At 44.4% G+C, this 15227-nt stretch overlaps 1 long non-coding RNA gene across 2 annotated transcripts in view; it reads right to left on the bottom strand.

Moving 5' to 3' along the window:
• The window catches only part of LOC309334068, a 43616-nt gene that overhangs the window by 27521 nt on the left and 868 nt on the right, over nt 1-15227 (bottom strand). Inside the window, exons 2-3 of one of the 2 annotated variants that reach the window (XR_014152828.1) lie at nt 12309-12400; nt 1824-1991 (exon numbers count right to left, since the gene is read on the bottom strand). This is a non-coding gene — a long non-coding RNA (uncharacterized lncRNA). Of the gene's footprint in view, nt 1-1823; nt 1992-12308; nt 12506-15227 lie in introns of those variants that run through there. The other variant, XR_014152829.1, reaches the window with a different exon arrangement.

Here is a 15227-nt window from a genome sequence, read left to right as displayed (position 1 = left end):
AGGGTTCCCTTCTTGGCAGGGAACAGGGGGTCCCCTAACAACTCTTGGCACCCTTTCCCAACTATAGCTCCCAGAGTCTTTGGGGAGTGTTTAAGCCATGAGTTTTTAAAGCGGCTTCATAGCACGTTAAATGGTGTGGATGTGGCCGTGGCCTCCCTCACCCCATTGCCTCTTATTCATGAAGAATCGAAAGGTTTTCCCAATTCAAATCTCTCGGAAACAGGAAACAGAAAGAAGAAAGACTTTGTATCTCAAGCCATTTTGGAAGGTCTTAACTTGAAATGCCAATAAAGGTATTTTTATTGTATTGTGTTGTATTGTGTTGTGATTAACATGGGAAGTAGGGTGGTAAAATACGTTTGCCTTTCTGCATGCGTTTATAGTAGGCATTTTGCACTCACCTGGACCCTTGCAGGGAAAGGGACAGGGCACAATGGGACAGGGTGGGGCAACCGGGCTGCTTAAACCACACCCCTTCTCCAACGGAAGCACCATGGGGGGTGGGCCCTCCGAGAGAGAACAACAGAACAGAACACAGAACAAAGAAGACGGAAGTGGCGCGCAGTTCCTTCTGTTCCCTCGCTTCCAAAGAATGGAATGTCAACACCCAGAGCATGTGATCCAGTAGTCTCACACACTCTGCAGCACGGGAGAGAATGAAACTCCAGACATCCAGCACCCGCTTCTCTGCTTCTCTTGAACTCTTTGACTGTAACCCTGTACAATCTTTTTTCAAAGAGGGCCAGATTTGATGCAGTGAAGGGCCGTGAGGGCCACCGAAACAGCCAACCCAAGTTGTTAACCTTTTTTTAGGGTTGAATTTGTTGAGGGTTTGTTTTTTTAGGATTTTACCCCAGGAAATAAATAAACTGCCACAGGGGCCAGATTAAACTGACCAGTGGGCTGGATTAGGCCCCCAAAATGGACTTTGGATATGCCTGATAAGCGCACGAATAAGATGTAGCGTGTGCACCATTTCATGTTTTACTTTGTATCTCAAGCCATTTTGGAAGGTCTTAACTTGAAATGTCAATAAAGGTATTTTTATTGTATTGTGTTGTATAGTGTTGTGATTAACATGGGAAGTAGGGTGGTAAAATACGTTTGCCTTTCTGCATGCGTTTATAGTGGGCATTTTGCACTCACCTGAACCCTTGCAGGGAAAGGGACAGGGCACAATGGGAAAGGGTGGGGCAACCGGGCTGCTTAAACCACACCCCTTTTCCAATGGAAGCACCATGGGGGGTGGGCCTGATTTGATGAAGTGAAGGGCCGTGAGGGCCACCGAAACAGCCAACCCAAGTTGTTAACCTTTTTTTAGGGTTGAATTTGTTGAGGGTTTGTTTTTTTAGGATTTTACCGCAGGAAATAAACTGCCACAGGGGCCAGATTAAACTGACCGGTGGGCTGGATTAGGCCCCCAAAATGGACTTTGGACATTCCTGATAAGCGCACGAACAAGATGTAGCGTGTGCACCATTTCATGTTTTACTGGAAAAATTAAGGTCACTGTTAACTGGTAGGCAGGGCCTTGGGGGCCAAATCCTCCCTTGAATCTGACTTAGGACTTCAGCAGTGAGACTACAGAGTGACAGTGTCATCATAATTTCACCATGGCAACCAGCTGCTTCATTTCCACTTACTTGAAAGGCAGGTCATTGAGTATTTATTTTATTTATTTATTTTTGTATCAAATATTTATTAAGTTTTCCATAACTGAACACGTGACCACTTTCTTTCCCTAGGAATTGCATCCCTAGCATTGCATCCTCCCCCCAGCCCCTCCCCAAAGCTTGCTGCACCCCAAGGCATTTTGCACTCACCTGAACCCTTGCAGGGAAAGGAGCAGGGGACAATGGGAAGGGGCGGGGTGACCAGTCTGTTTAAACCACACCCCTTTTCCAACAGAAGCGGCAAGGGGGGCTCAGTATCCAGCACCCCCTTCTCTGCTTCTCTTGAATTCTTTGACTTTATGGGGACAAGCACAATGACTGGAAAGAGATTGTTGGTAAGACATGGCTCACAGTGAAGCAATGAGCTGGCCCTGAAGCCAGTTAGGCTGCTTTACACTGACATAATGCACACTTTAGAGAGTTCCAACAACAGTTTCCCTATTCTCATGAAGAAAAGATGCCCAAAGAGTTCAAATGATGCTTCTCCACCATAACAGGGTTGCGCATTGTTGGTTACATTTTGACAGCAATAATATGAAGATTTACAAAACATAAGAAAAGATCCCTGCCTGATCAGACTAGAGACCGATCTGCTTCAGCGTTCTGTTTCAACAACGGCCACCCAGATTCCTCTGGGAAGCCCACAAGTTGAGCATGAGCACAATAGTGCTCATTTCAATGCAGCCACTACATATGACTCCTCCACGGTATGTTAAAATTGTTACTAAAATCACCCCCTTACTGTACCTAAAGCAAATTTGTGGAGGTGCACTTGTAGGTTCTGTGGGAGAGATTCCATTATCAAAGGAATATATGTTCCTGAGTATGTTTGCCTGACTGAAAGGTGTCCTGGAAGTCTGATTTAGGCCTCTTGTCTGGATGGAGGATAGAAAAGGGTGAGTAAGCATGTGCAGAAAGTAGCCTCCAATACACATTAAGATCTATGTTAGAAGTTCCACCCCCTTTGCCTCAGCCCCACCCACTACTGTACAGGCATTTATTTTGTGTTTTTATCTCTTATTTATATGCTATGAACCACCCTGCGAACTACAGATGAATACAGGTACACAAATTTATTTGTTTGTTTGTTTGTTTGCTTGGTGGCTGTTTGAAGATTGCCTGAAAGGGAATGTGGCCCTAGTTAAAAACCAAAATAATATCAGGAGCTACAGTTAAAACAGAGGCAAATGTGGTCATTCACTTGAGTGAAATAATCAAGAAACTTTAAACAATAACCCCTCCCTCAGAAATATTTCCATCTGTGCGCTCGCGCGCGCGCTCTCTCTCTCTCTCTCTCTCTCATATGCACACAAAAAGAAAGAGAGAGCGAGAGAGAAGGAAGGAAGGAAGGAAGGAAGGAAGGAAGGAAGGAAGGAAGGAAGGAAGGAAGGACCTACTCAGAAAGGTACCATCAAGCATATGAAAGCTCTGAGTATACATTCAGTTAATGGAGAAATAACTTCTCCCAGCAAGCAAAGACTTCTTCGCTGCTCTTATCCAAAACTAGCCAAGCCTCCCAGCAGCTGTTCTTGCTGCATTTGCAGTTTGCACATCTGATTCACACTCCCAGAAGGCAAGATACACTATTGTGTACCACGGGGCAGGAGACCACCAGGGCCACAGCATCCCAGCACCAGGCAATTGCCTCCTTCCGCTTGCCCAACTTGGAGACCACCTGGGCTGAGTGCCACCGAGCTGCCCATTTCTCTCTGGCGAGGGCAACTGCCGAGGCTTGCGCCTTGGCCCACATTTATACCCGCTCAGCAGCCAAATATTTTTGTCACATCACAATCAACCCGCGGACGATGGCAGCAGCTGGGGAGGCATCACCATCACTCTCTCAGCCCTCACAATGGTGAGCCCAGCTCAGCAGCCAAAACACACACACATACACACACACACACGCGCACACGCACACACACACACACAAGTTGTGCCAATATCTGTGAAGGCCACACCGGAAACCCAAAGGGGCAGGAGGGGGACATTTTTCAGCCCAGTGGTTACATTTCCCTCCACACAACACTAGTCCAACACACAAATGAACAGAGCAATGAAAGCAAGCCTTATCTTTGCACAGGAAGCTGTTCAAGGAATGACATGCAGAAAGAAAGTACTAAACCCAATTAAAGCTATTAAGAAATAGGTTGTCCAACCCCCTGGAATGCAAGAAACTCAGCTGAAATTGAGGAAACGTTTGCCTTTCTGCATGTGTTTATAGTATCCATATTGCTATTTGGAATACTCGAAATGCAGGGAGGGACCTCAGATGCACACCCACCTCCCTTCATTTTTTGGGGGGAGGGTCTCTTTAAGAAGATACTTGAAGGCAACCTGTATTAGGAAGTTTTTTATGTTTGACATTATTTTTTATATTTTGCTGGAAGCTGCCCATGGTAGCTGGGGATGATTAATACATTATTATTTATTTATTTATTTATTTATTTAACTAACAAACAGAAAAGTTATGAACTAAGCGCACGAACAAGATGTAGCATGTGCACCATTTCATGTTTTACTGGAAAACCTTATGTCACTGTTAACTGGTGGACAGGGCCTTGGGGGGGGGGGATTTCCCCTTGAATCTGACTTAGGACTTCAGCAGTGCCACTACAGAGTCACAGTGTCATCATAATTTCACCATGGCAAGCAGCTGCTTCATTTCCACTTACTTGAAAGGCAGGCCATTGACTATTTTATTTATTTATTTATTTATTTATTTATATAATATTTATTAAGTCTTACATTTTAATAATCGAAAAGAACCACATTAAAACATTCCAAATTACGATACAATTTTAAAAAGTCAGATATAAATGCCAAATTATATATCATTGGGTGGATTCCCAAGGTCTGAATTTCGCGGAGTTCTAATAATCTAATATCACATTGCATTTCCTAATTAGTCAATAAACTATTCCAATGTTAATCCTTCACTTAATTTTCATTTACAACCACTGGTGTGTTCAAACTTTCGTCTTCATAGTTCTGTGTGAAATACTTTTTCCCCAGCAGTGTTCTTTTAAACCCACTTGCATATTTCAAACCGTTACCTTTCAGGGAAGTTTCCCAGGTAAACTACAAATACATATATATCAAAAGAGAATTAAAAAGGCTCCCCTCCCCCTGGGGCTATACAATTAATCCATCCATTAAATCAACGAGTGGGTCAGTCCTTTGTACTGTTGTTTCTGATCCTCAGCAATCTTTAGTTTTTTCTTTTTTCCCTTTTATTCTATTATTATTGTAAACTTTAATAAATATTCTTTTAAAAAAAGAATTTGTTGAGGGTTTGTTTTTTTAGGATTTTACCCCAGGAAATAAATAAACTGCCACAGGGGCCGGATTAAACTGACCGATGGGCTGGATTAGGCCCCCAAAATGGACTTTGGACATGCCTGATAGGCGCACAAACAAGATGTAGCGTGTGCACCATTTCATGTTTTACTGGAAAACTTTAGGTGACTGTTAACTGGTAGGCAGGGCCTTGGGGGCAAATCCCCCCTTGAATCTGACTTATGACTTCAGCAGTGAGACTACAGAGTGACAGTGTCATCATAATTTCACCATGGCAACCAGCTGCTTCATTTCCACTTACTTGAAAGGCAGGTCATTGAGTATTTATTTTATTTATTTATTTTTGTATGAAATATTTATTAAGTTTTCCATAACTGAACACGTGGCCACTTTCTTTCCCTTGGAAATTGACTTGATGATCCACAGTTACCAAGCATCTAGGAATATAGAAAAGAGCATCCTGATCAGAGGTCAAGTGGGAACCTTGGCACCTCTTCCTTAAGCTTTCAAGCTTTCAAGAAATATGTCTTCTTATGTCACAGATGGGTGATAGCAACCTCAATGAGCCTCCCCACGTAAATGCCAACTCTCCAAGCATTAATATAAATGCTGCCTCTCAGAAATAAAGATCTGCTCATGATCAGATCTCAAAACACAATTCCCTTCTTTTCTCTCCTATTTATTCTGGAGTAAGTCACAACTAAGCCCACTAAAGTTAATGACGCTTGACCAAGCGCTTATCAGGCATGTCCAAAGTCCATTTTGGGGGCCTAATCCAGCCCACCGGTCACTTTAATCTGGCCCCTGTGGCAGTTTATTTCCTGGCATAAAATCCTAAAAAAACAAACCCTCAACAAATTCAACCCTAAAAAAACCTACCCCTACCCCTAATCCTACCCCTAATCCTAACCTTGCAGTTTTGCACAGGTCGGTTTTCAACTGTTTCTAAACCTTTTTTTTTCCATATTCTCTTAAAGCATTACAGCTGGAAACCACTTAATTTCTATCCAGCATCATTCTAACATTCATTAATTTTGCAATATTTCTGTAAATAGTCTTTAAATTTCTTCCAATCTTCTTCCGCCGACTCTTCTCCCTGGTCTCGGATTCTGCCAGTCATTTCTGCCAGTCCCATATGGTCAATCATCTTCATCTGCCATTCTTCCAGAGTGGGTAGATCTTGTGTCTTCCAGTACTTTGCAATAAGTATTCTTGCTGCTGTTGTGGCATACATAAAGAAAGTTCTATCCTTCTTTGGCACCAATTGGCCGACCATGCCTAGGAGAAAGGCCTCTGGTTTCTTCAGGAAGGTATATTTAAATACCTTTTTCATTTCATTATAAATCATTTCCCAGAAAGCCTTAATCCTTGGGCACGTCCACCAAAGGTGAAAGAATGTACCTTCATTTTCTTTACATTTTCAACATTTATTATCGGGCAAATGATAAATTTTTGCAAGCTTGACTGGGGTCATGTACCACCTGTAAATCATTTTCATAATATTCTCTCTTAGGGCATTACATGCCGTAAACTTCATACCTGTGGTCCATAACTGTTCCCAGTCAGCAAACATAATGTTATGTCCAACATCTTTTGTGCCCATTTAATCATAGCAGATTTCACCGTTTCATCCTGAGTGTTCCATTTCAACAGCAAATTATACATTTTTGACAAAATCTTAGTTTTAGGTTCTAACAGCTCTGTTTCTAATTTTGATTTTTCCACCTGGAAGCCAATTTTCTTGTCCAAATTATATGCCTCCATTATCTGGTAATAATGAAGCCAATCTCGCACTTTGTTTTTTAATTTCTCAAAACTCTGCAGTTTCAATCTATCTCCTTCTTGTTCCAAAATTTCCCAATATTTTGGCCATTTGGCCTCCATATTGAGCTTTTTCTGAGCTTTTGCTTCCATTGGTGACAACCACCTTGGTGTTTTATTTTCCAATAAATCCTTATATCTTATCCAAACATTAAACAATGCTTTCCTGACAATATGGTTTTTGAATGCTTTATGTGCTTTAACCTTGTCGTACCACAAATATGCATGCCACCCAAAAACGTTGTTAAAACCTTCTAAATCCAAAATGTCTGTGTTCTCAAGAAGCAGCCAGTCTTTCAACCAGCAGAATGCTGCTGATTCATAGTAAAGTTTAAAGTCTGGCAGGGCAAATCCACCCCTTTCCTTTACATCAGTTAATATCTTAAATTTTATTCTGGGCTTCTTGCCCTGCCAGACAAATCTAGAAATATCTTTCTGCCACTTCTTGAAACAATCCATCTTGTCCACAATTTGCAATGTTTGAAACAAAAACAACATTCTAGGCAATACATTCATCTTTATAGCTGCAATTCGACCCAACAAGGAAAGCTTCAAATTTGACCAAATTTCTAAATCTTTTTTCACTTCCGTCCAACATTTTTCATAATTATCTTTAAATAAATTCCCATTTTTGGCTGTCATATTAATCCCCAGGTATTTCACTTTCTTTTTTTTAAATATAATATTTATTGAAGTTTCAAATAAAACAAATACACAAAAAGACAGAAAAAACACAAAACAAGTATACTTTCAGTCCTTATCTTCTTATACCTTATTTCCCACGACTTCCTCTCGCCTCCCCTTCTTGTATTCCAATTCCAAATGTTAGTTCAACAAGTTCTTAAGTTTTTACCTTATTTCATTGTTATATCAGTCCTTCTACTTAAACCCTTTTTTCCAAGGTTGACCCAGATTCCCTTCCACGAATTTCCCAATTTTATATTAATAGCAAACCAAAGATGCAAAATAAGAAATATCAAAGAAAGTATTTATACAACCTTTGGATTGATCAAACCCCACCCTCCCTTTCCCGGTTTCGATCCCCAAACCAATGTCCAACAGTCCATATTCTATCAGCCTGGCGATCTCACATCAGAGGCTTTTAAGTCTCTCTCAGTTCCTCTTTGTCGGTTCTTTGGATAGTCCTTCATATTGAGGCCCGAGTCTCGGAGGAGCACAATCCCAAAAAAGTCCATATTTCTTCCGGCCAGGCCTCCATGTTTAGAAAAATTCATGAATTTAAATGTCCCAAGCACTCGAACATCCATCTTAATCAAATTTATAATCCACAAGTCTTCAGGTCTCCATCTAAATAAGTCTCTCCATTCTTCCTTCTCCAATTCAAGCCAAATCTTCATCATCCAGTTCTTATTTTCCTTTGTGACCTTTCTGCCAGGCCTCTGGCCTTCCTTAGCCTTCTGCAACGTTATAACTCCTCCTTCCTTTCCCTCCAGATCCTCATATTTCTCTTCCACTTGTTCCACTTTCTCAGATTTGTCAAGTTTCTTTCCCTGCTCAGCTGCAAAGTCTTTTATTTCCGCTACAGGGGCTTTTGGTTCATAAACAAAGACTTGGGTCAAGTCCCTTCCATTTCCAGTAAAGTTATTTACTGTTTCATTCAGTCCCAGGACCCCTGTAGCCAAAATATTACTTTGTTCTTGAAGCTTTCCCAAGAGATAAAAAGTCTTGTTCAACTCAGGGTGTATTTTTCCACTTCCAGCCATTCTTGCAGTGTCCCAAAACTCCCTCTAGAGGGATTGTAGATATTTACTATCCTTCTAATTCCAGTCCCAGAAACAAAATAGCTTGTTTTTCAATGATTTATAACCAAAATGTAACAAATCCAACTGGCAAAGGCAGCAAAAACAATGTTACTTTGTATTCCTCAACTTTGACAGCTAATTTTGACAGCTGTCAAAGTCTTCTGTATCTTTCCAACAGGCTCTCTCGCTGATCACTCCCGGGTCCCGGGGGGTTACGCAGCTCTCAAAATCCACTCTTATCCTCCAGCAAAATTACTTATACTGTCCAATCGTGAAATTAATAACTTTGTTCAGTTGCAATAAAATATATTCTCTCGACCTTAGTTATTTGGTCCTTGCTTTAAGTTGTCTACAAGAAGGGGAGACGGACTTCCTTTTTGTATCTTCCCCGGTCGTACCAAATTCCCAAAAAATTTTTCCTTTTAAAGTCCAATTTCTATATTACTCACGGGTTGTTGCTTTTTGATCCGAATGTTCTCAGGAAAAAGTCAGCGCTCTCCGTCCATGGCATGCGGCTTCACTCAGCAGGGGAAGCAGAGGACTCTCAGCACCACGCCGCTCCCGTCCCCCGTTCCGAAGCCTTTAAAAAGGCTCCTTTGAAGGTCGGGGGGGGCACAAATGGTGCCCGCCGAGTCACCAAGTCCACAGGCTTCTGCGCCTGTGGTTTCTAAGGGTCCCCGCGTCGCCGGCGTGGCAGAACCCGATCCCTGCAGAGCCGATTCCCTCCGGAGCTCGGAGGGAATCCGCCATTAGACGTTGGCGCTAACCCGTAAGTCGGTATTTCACTTTCTTAACCACAGTCAAACCTGTTTCATTCTGAAACCTCTCTCTTTCAATAGCTGTTAAGTTTTTCTCTAAAACCTTAGTTTTTAACTTGTTCAATTTGAATCCTGCCACTTGACCAAACTCTTGAATTAGTTCCAAAACCCTTTTAGTACTAGATTCTGGCTCCTGTAATGTCAAAATTAAGTCATCTGCAAATGCTCTCAATTTGTACTGTTTGGCTCCGACCTGTATACCTTTAACCAACCGGTCCCTTCTAATCATGTTCAGCAGGACCTCCAGGACCGATATAAAAAGCAATGGGGAAATTGGGCACCCCTGTCGTGTCCCTTTTTCTATCTTAAATTCTTCCGTAACCACATTATTTACAATTAATTTGGCCTTTTGTTCAGAGTATATTGCACCTATACCATTTTCAAAACCTTGGCCTACCCCCATACCCTGTAGGTTCTTTTTCATAAAACTCCAAGAAATGTTGTCAAAAGCTTTCTCCGCATCCACAAATATCAGAACTGCTTTAGTGTTTATATTCACTTCTAACTTTTCCAGAATGTCAATTATGTTCCTCAAATTGTCAGACATGTGTATTCCCGGGAGAAAGCCCGCTTGGTCCTTGTGAATCTCATCCATCAATACTTTTTTCAATCTTTTGGCCAAAATGTCAGCAAAAATTTTGTAATCCACATTTAATAGGGATATGGGACGGTAGTATGGGTACCATACTGCCATGGTGAAATTATGATGACACTGTCACTCTGTAGTCTCACTGCTGAAGTCATAAGTCAGATTCAAGGGGGGATTTGCCCCCAAGGCCCTGCCTACCAGTTAACAGTCACCTAAAGTTTTCCAGTAAAACATGAAATGGTGCACACGCTACATCTTGTTTGTGCGCTTATCAGGCATGTCCAAAGTCCATTTTGGGGGCCTAATCCAGCCCACCGGTCAGTTTAATCTGGCCCCAGTTTAATCCAGCCCCTGCGGCAGTTTATTTATTTCCTGGGGTAAAATCCTAAAAAAAAAAAACCCTCAACAAATTCAACCCTAGAAACCCTACCCCTACCCCTACCCCTACCACTACCACTACCCCCACCCTACCCCTAATCCTACCCCTAATCCTAACCTTGCAGTTTTTGCACAGGTCAGTTTAATCCGGCCGCTGTGGCAGTTTATTTACTGGGACTTCCAAGAGAGATCCTTGCAGCACTGCTGCACCCATGTCTACTTGGAAGTAAGTCCTACTGAATTCAGTGGGGCTTCCTCCCATGTAGGTGGGATTGTAGCCTTTGCCATTTTTGGAGAGAGCTGCCTGTGGTGCCAAGTAATTAAAAATAAGAATAAATGACTACAACAATATCCTTGTGTCTGAATAGCAAGCTTGTGGCTGCTTAGGCTTCTGCCAATGTAGTGGTCCTCTTCTGATCTCCCTACAGTGAAAGGCACACCAGCCAGTGAGCGCTTGGTAGGCAGGGCAGAGCAGTCAGACCCTTAAGTCAGGGACACTGAGAACTTCAAATGTTTTTCTTCCTTCCTCGGAAAGGGAGAAATGGCTACCAAATAAAAATAAATTGGAAAAAACATACTCAAAGAAACTGCAAGTACATAGTTCAGATAAGAGATGCAGAAAAATTGAAAAATGACACAGTGCTGAAATGGTATCAAAATTTCTGTTTTTGGAGTGCATTATGCGACTTTCTGAAACTTGCAGCATTTCTCGGAGTGCTGCATTAAAAGTATTCTCTTGGAAGTCTTCCTTTGTAACATAAGAAAGCTGCCTGGATCAGGCCAGTGGCCCAAGTTCAGCATCCCATTCTCACAGATGCCTGTGCAAAAACTGCAAGCAGAATCTGACCACAACAGCCCTCGTGATTCTCAGGAACTGATATGCAGAAATATGCCGCCTTTGAACCTGGAGGTAGTCGGTCGCCATCACTTGACACATTGCTGATTTCACATGGCATCCACCTGGCTCCCCCCCCCCCCCCAAGAATCTGGGAACCATAGTTTGGGTCATTGGGTTTGGTGCTTTTGTAACTGGATTTATAATGGGTTTTAGTCAAATACAATAAATGATTGATTGATTGATTGACTGATGAAAAAGTGTTTTTTTCCTGAGATGCTAACTTTCTCTCTGCATGTCATTCCTTCAACAGCTTCCTGTGCAAAGATAAGGCTTGCTTTCATTGCTCTGTTCATTTGTGTGTTGGACCAGTGTTGTGTGGAGGGAAATGTAACCACTGGGCTGAAAAATGTCCCCCTCCTGCCCCTTTGGGTTTCCGGTGTGGCCTTCACAGATATTGGCACAACTTGTGTGTGTGTGTGTGTGTGTGTTGGCTGCTGAGCTGGGCTCACCATTGTGAGGGCTGAGGGAGTGATGGTGATGCCTCCCCAGCTGCTGCCATTGTCTGTGGGTTGATTGTGATGTGACAAAAATATTTGGCTGCTGAGCGGGTATAAATGTGGGCCAAGGCGCAAGCCTCAGCAGTTGCCCTCGCCAGAGAGAAATGGGCAGCTCGGTGGCACTCAGCCCAGTCCGGTGGCACTCACCCGGCCTCCTGTCCTGTGGCGGCGAGCCAGCAAGCGGAAGGAGGCAATTGCCCGACGCTGGGATGCTGTGGCCCTGGTGGTCTCCTGTCCCGTGGTGGCAAGCTGGCAAGCAGAAGGAGGCAATCGCCCGGCGCTGGGATGCTGTGGAGCAAGGAGAAGGCAAGTACAAAGATTACTTGCTGGTGGGATCGCTACTTGAAGGTGACTGATATTCAGCTCTGAAGCTGGTTGATGTCTGGCAATGGACCTGATGAGGTTGCAGCTGGTGGATGGTTGTCGGAAGAATTTGCATTCAGGCTAGTGGATGTTGTGAGGCTACGCTGGCTGAGATGGGTGCAAACTGGTTTTGAAGCCTTGCTTGTGAACAGGCAGCCAAACAGAGGAGGAATCTGGGGGGACGCATTCGGGTGTTGGCCATCCCACTCACCTGTTTGCCTTTGCCTTACAGGGATGTCTGGAGCCGGTGAGGTTTTCCCCAAGTCCAATCTTAAAAGTCATCAAGAGAACCGCAGGACATCCCTATTTACATCGGAGAAGTGAACGTGAAATACTGGCAGTGAGGAATGGGCAAGGCCTTGACCATACTTGAGAGAAGGAGCTTTGAAGGGAGACTGCAGGCAGACATCTGCTACACTGCAAGTGATGGGGCAGTGGGGAGAGAGAAGAAAATGAGGGAGGGAACATTGGGCCACATTAGGTGCACCACTGGAACTGCTATGAAGTCACTTTAAACAGGCATGGCTTCCCCTCAGGGATTCTGGGAACTGTAGGTGGTTAAGGGGACGGAGACTTGTTACGGTGTTTAAGTATTAGGATTAGGGGTAGGATTAGGGGTAGGGTTCCCTTCTTGCCAGGGAACTCTGGGAATTGTATCTCTAGTTAAGGGTTAGAGTTAGGGTTAGCGTCAGGGGCAGGGATAGGGTTCCCTTGGCAGGGAACTCTGGGAACTGTAGCTGTAGATAGGGGGAAGGGTTGGGGTTAGGGTTCCCTTTTTGCCAGGGAACTCTGGGAATTGTAGCTGTAGATAGGGGACAGGGTTAGGGTTCCCTTCTTGCCAGGGAACTCTGAGAATTGTAGCTCTAGTTAGGGCTTAAGGGTTAGTGTTAGGGTTAGCGTCAGGGGTAGGTGTGGGGGTAGGGGTAGAAGTAGGGTTCCCTTCTTGGCAGGGAACAGGGGGTCCCCTAACAACTCTTGGCACCCTTTTCCAACTATAGCTCCCAGAGTCTTTGGGGGTGTTTAAGCCATGAGTGTTTAAAGCGGCTTCATAGCACGTTAAATGGTGTGGATGTGGCCGTGGCCTCCCTCACCCCATTGCCTCTTATTCATGAAGAACCGAAAGGATTTCCCAATTCAAATCTCTCGGAAACAAGAAACAGAAAGAAGACACTCAGCCCACGCGGTCTCCTGTCCTATGGCGGCAAGCTGGCAAGCGGAAGGAGGCAATCGCCCGGCGCTGGGATGCTGTGGAGCAAGGAGAAGGCAAGTACAAAGATTACTTGCTGGTGGGATGGCTACTTGAAGGTGACTGACACTTAACTCTGAAGCTGGTTGATATCTGGCAATGGACCTGATGAGGTTGCAGCTGGTGGATGGTTGTTGGAAGAATTTGCATTCAGGCTAGTGGATGTTGTGAGGCTACGCTGGCTGAGATGGGTGCAAACTGGTTTGGAAGCCTTGTTTGTTAACAGGCAGCCAAACAGAGGAGGAATCTGGGGGGACGCTGTCGGGTGTTGGCCATCCCACTCATCTGTTTGCCTTTGCCTTACAGGGATGTCTGGAGCCAGTGAGGTTTTCCCCATGTCCAGTCTTAAAAGTCATCAAGATAACCGCAGGACATCCCTATTTACATCGGAGAAGTGAACGTGAAATACTGGCAGTGAGGAATGGCAAGGCCTTGGCCATACTTGAGAGAAGGAGCTTTGAAGGGAGACTGCAGGCAGACATCTGCTGCACTGCAAGTGATGGGGCAGTGGGGAGAGAGAAGAAAATGAGGGAGGGAACATTAGGCCACATTAGGTGCACCACTGGAACTGCTATGAAGTCACTTTAAACAGGCATGGCTTCCCCTCACAGATTCTGGGAACTGTAGGTGGTTAAGGGGACGGAGACTTGTTACAGTGCTTAAGTACAGTGGTGCCTCACAAGACGAAATTAATTCGTTCCACAAGTTTTTTCTTCTTGCGAGTTTTTCGTCTTGCTAAGCACGGTTTCCCATAGGAATGCATTGAAAATCAATCAATGCGTTCCTATGGAGACCGTCCGGGGACAGAGGGGAAGCGCTGCGGACCTGTTTTAAATCAAGGGGCAGCGGGGAGAAGATTGCTTCTCCCCGTTGCCGCCCCTTGGTTCAAAAGGCCGCATGCCTTCCCCTCTGTCCCCTCTTTTGAAGCAAGGGGCGGAGGGGGAGAAGATCGCTTCTCCCCGTTGCCGCCCCTTGGTTCAAAAGGGGTCTGGGGACAGAGGGGAAGGCGCGCTGCGCTTCCCCGCTATCCCCGGAGCTTGCGGGGCAAGCTTCGTTTTGCGAAGCAAGCCCATAGGGAAATGCGTCTTGCGAAGCGGCTAAGAAAACGAAAAACTCCTTCGTCTAGCGAGTTTTTCGTTTTCCGAGGTGTTCGTCTTGTGGGGTACCACTGTATTAGGTTTAGGATTAGGGGTAGGATTAGGGGTAGGGGTAGGGTAGGGTTCCCTTCTTGCCAGGGAACTCTGGGAATTGTAGCTCTAGTTAAGGGTTAAGGGTTAGAGTTAGGGTTAGCGTAAGGGCAGGGATAGGGTTGGGGTTCCCTTGGCAGGGAATTCTGGGAATTGTAGCTCTTGTTAGGGGGCAGGGTTCGGGTTAGGGTTCCCTTTTTGCCAGGGAACTCTGGGAATTGTAGCTGTAGATAGGGGGAAGGGTTGGGGTTAGGGTTCCCTTTTTGCCAGGGAACTCTGAGAATTGTAGCTCTAGTTAGGGCTTAAGGGTTAGTGTTAGGGTTAGCGTCAGGGGTTCCCTTCTTGGCAGGGAACAGGGGGTCCCCTAACAACTCTTGGCACCCTTTTCCAACTATAGCTCCCAGAGTCTTTGGGGGTGTTTAAGCCATGAGTGTTTAAAGCGGCTTCATAGCACGTTAAATGGTGTGGATGTGGCCGTGGCCTCCCTCACCCCACTGCCTCTTATTCATGAAGAATCGAAAGGTTTTCCCAATTCAAATCTCTCGGAAACAGGAAACAGAAAGAAGAAAGACTTTGTATCTCAAGCCATTTTGGAAGGTCTTAACTTGAAATGCCAATAAAGGTATTTTTATTGTATTGTGTTGTATAGTGTTGTGATTAACATGGGAAGTAGGGTGGTAAAATACGTTTGCCTTTC

Source organism: Podarcis erhardii (assembly GCF_964252035.2).
Source record: "Podarcis erhardii genome assembly, chromosome: Z".
NCBI lineage: Eukaryota > Metazoa > Chordata > Lepidosauria > Squamata > Lacertidae > Podarcis > Podarcis erhardii.
The sequence above is the reverse complement of the archived record's forward strand: the minus strand, read 5'-3'. Positions and strand labels throughout refer to the sequence as shown.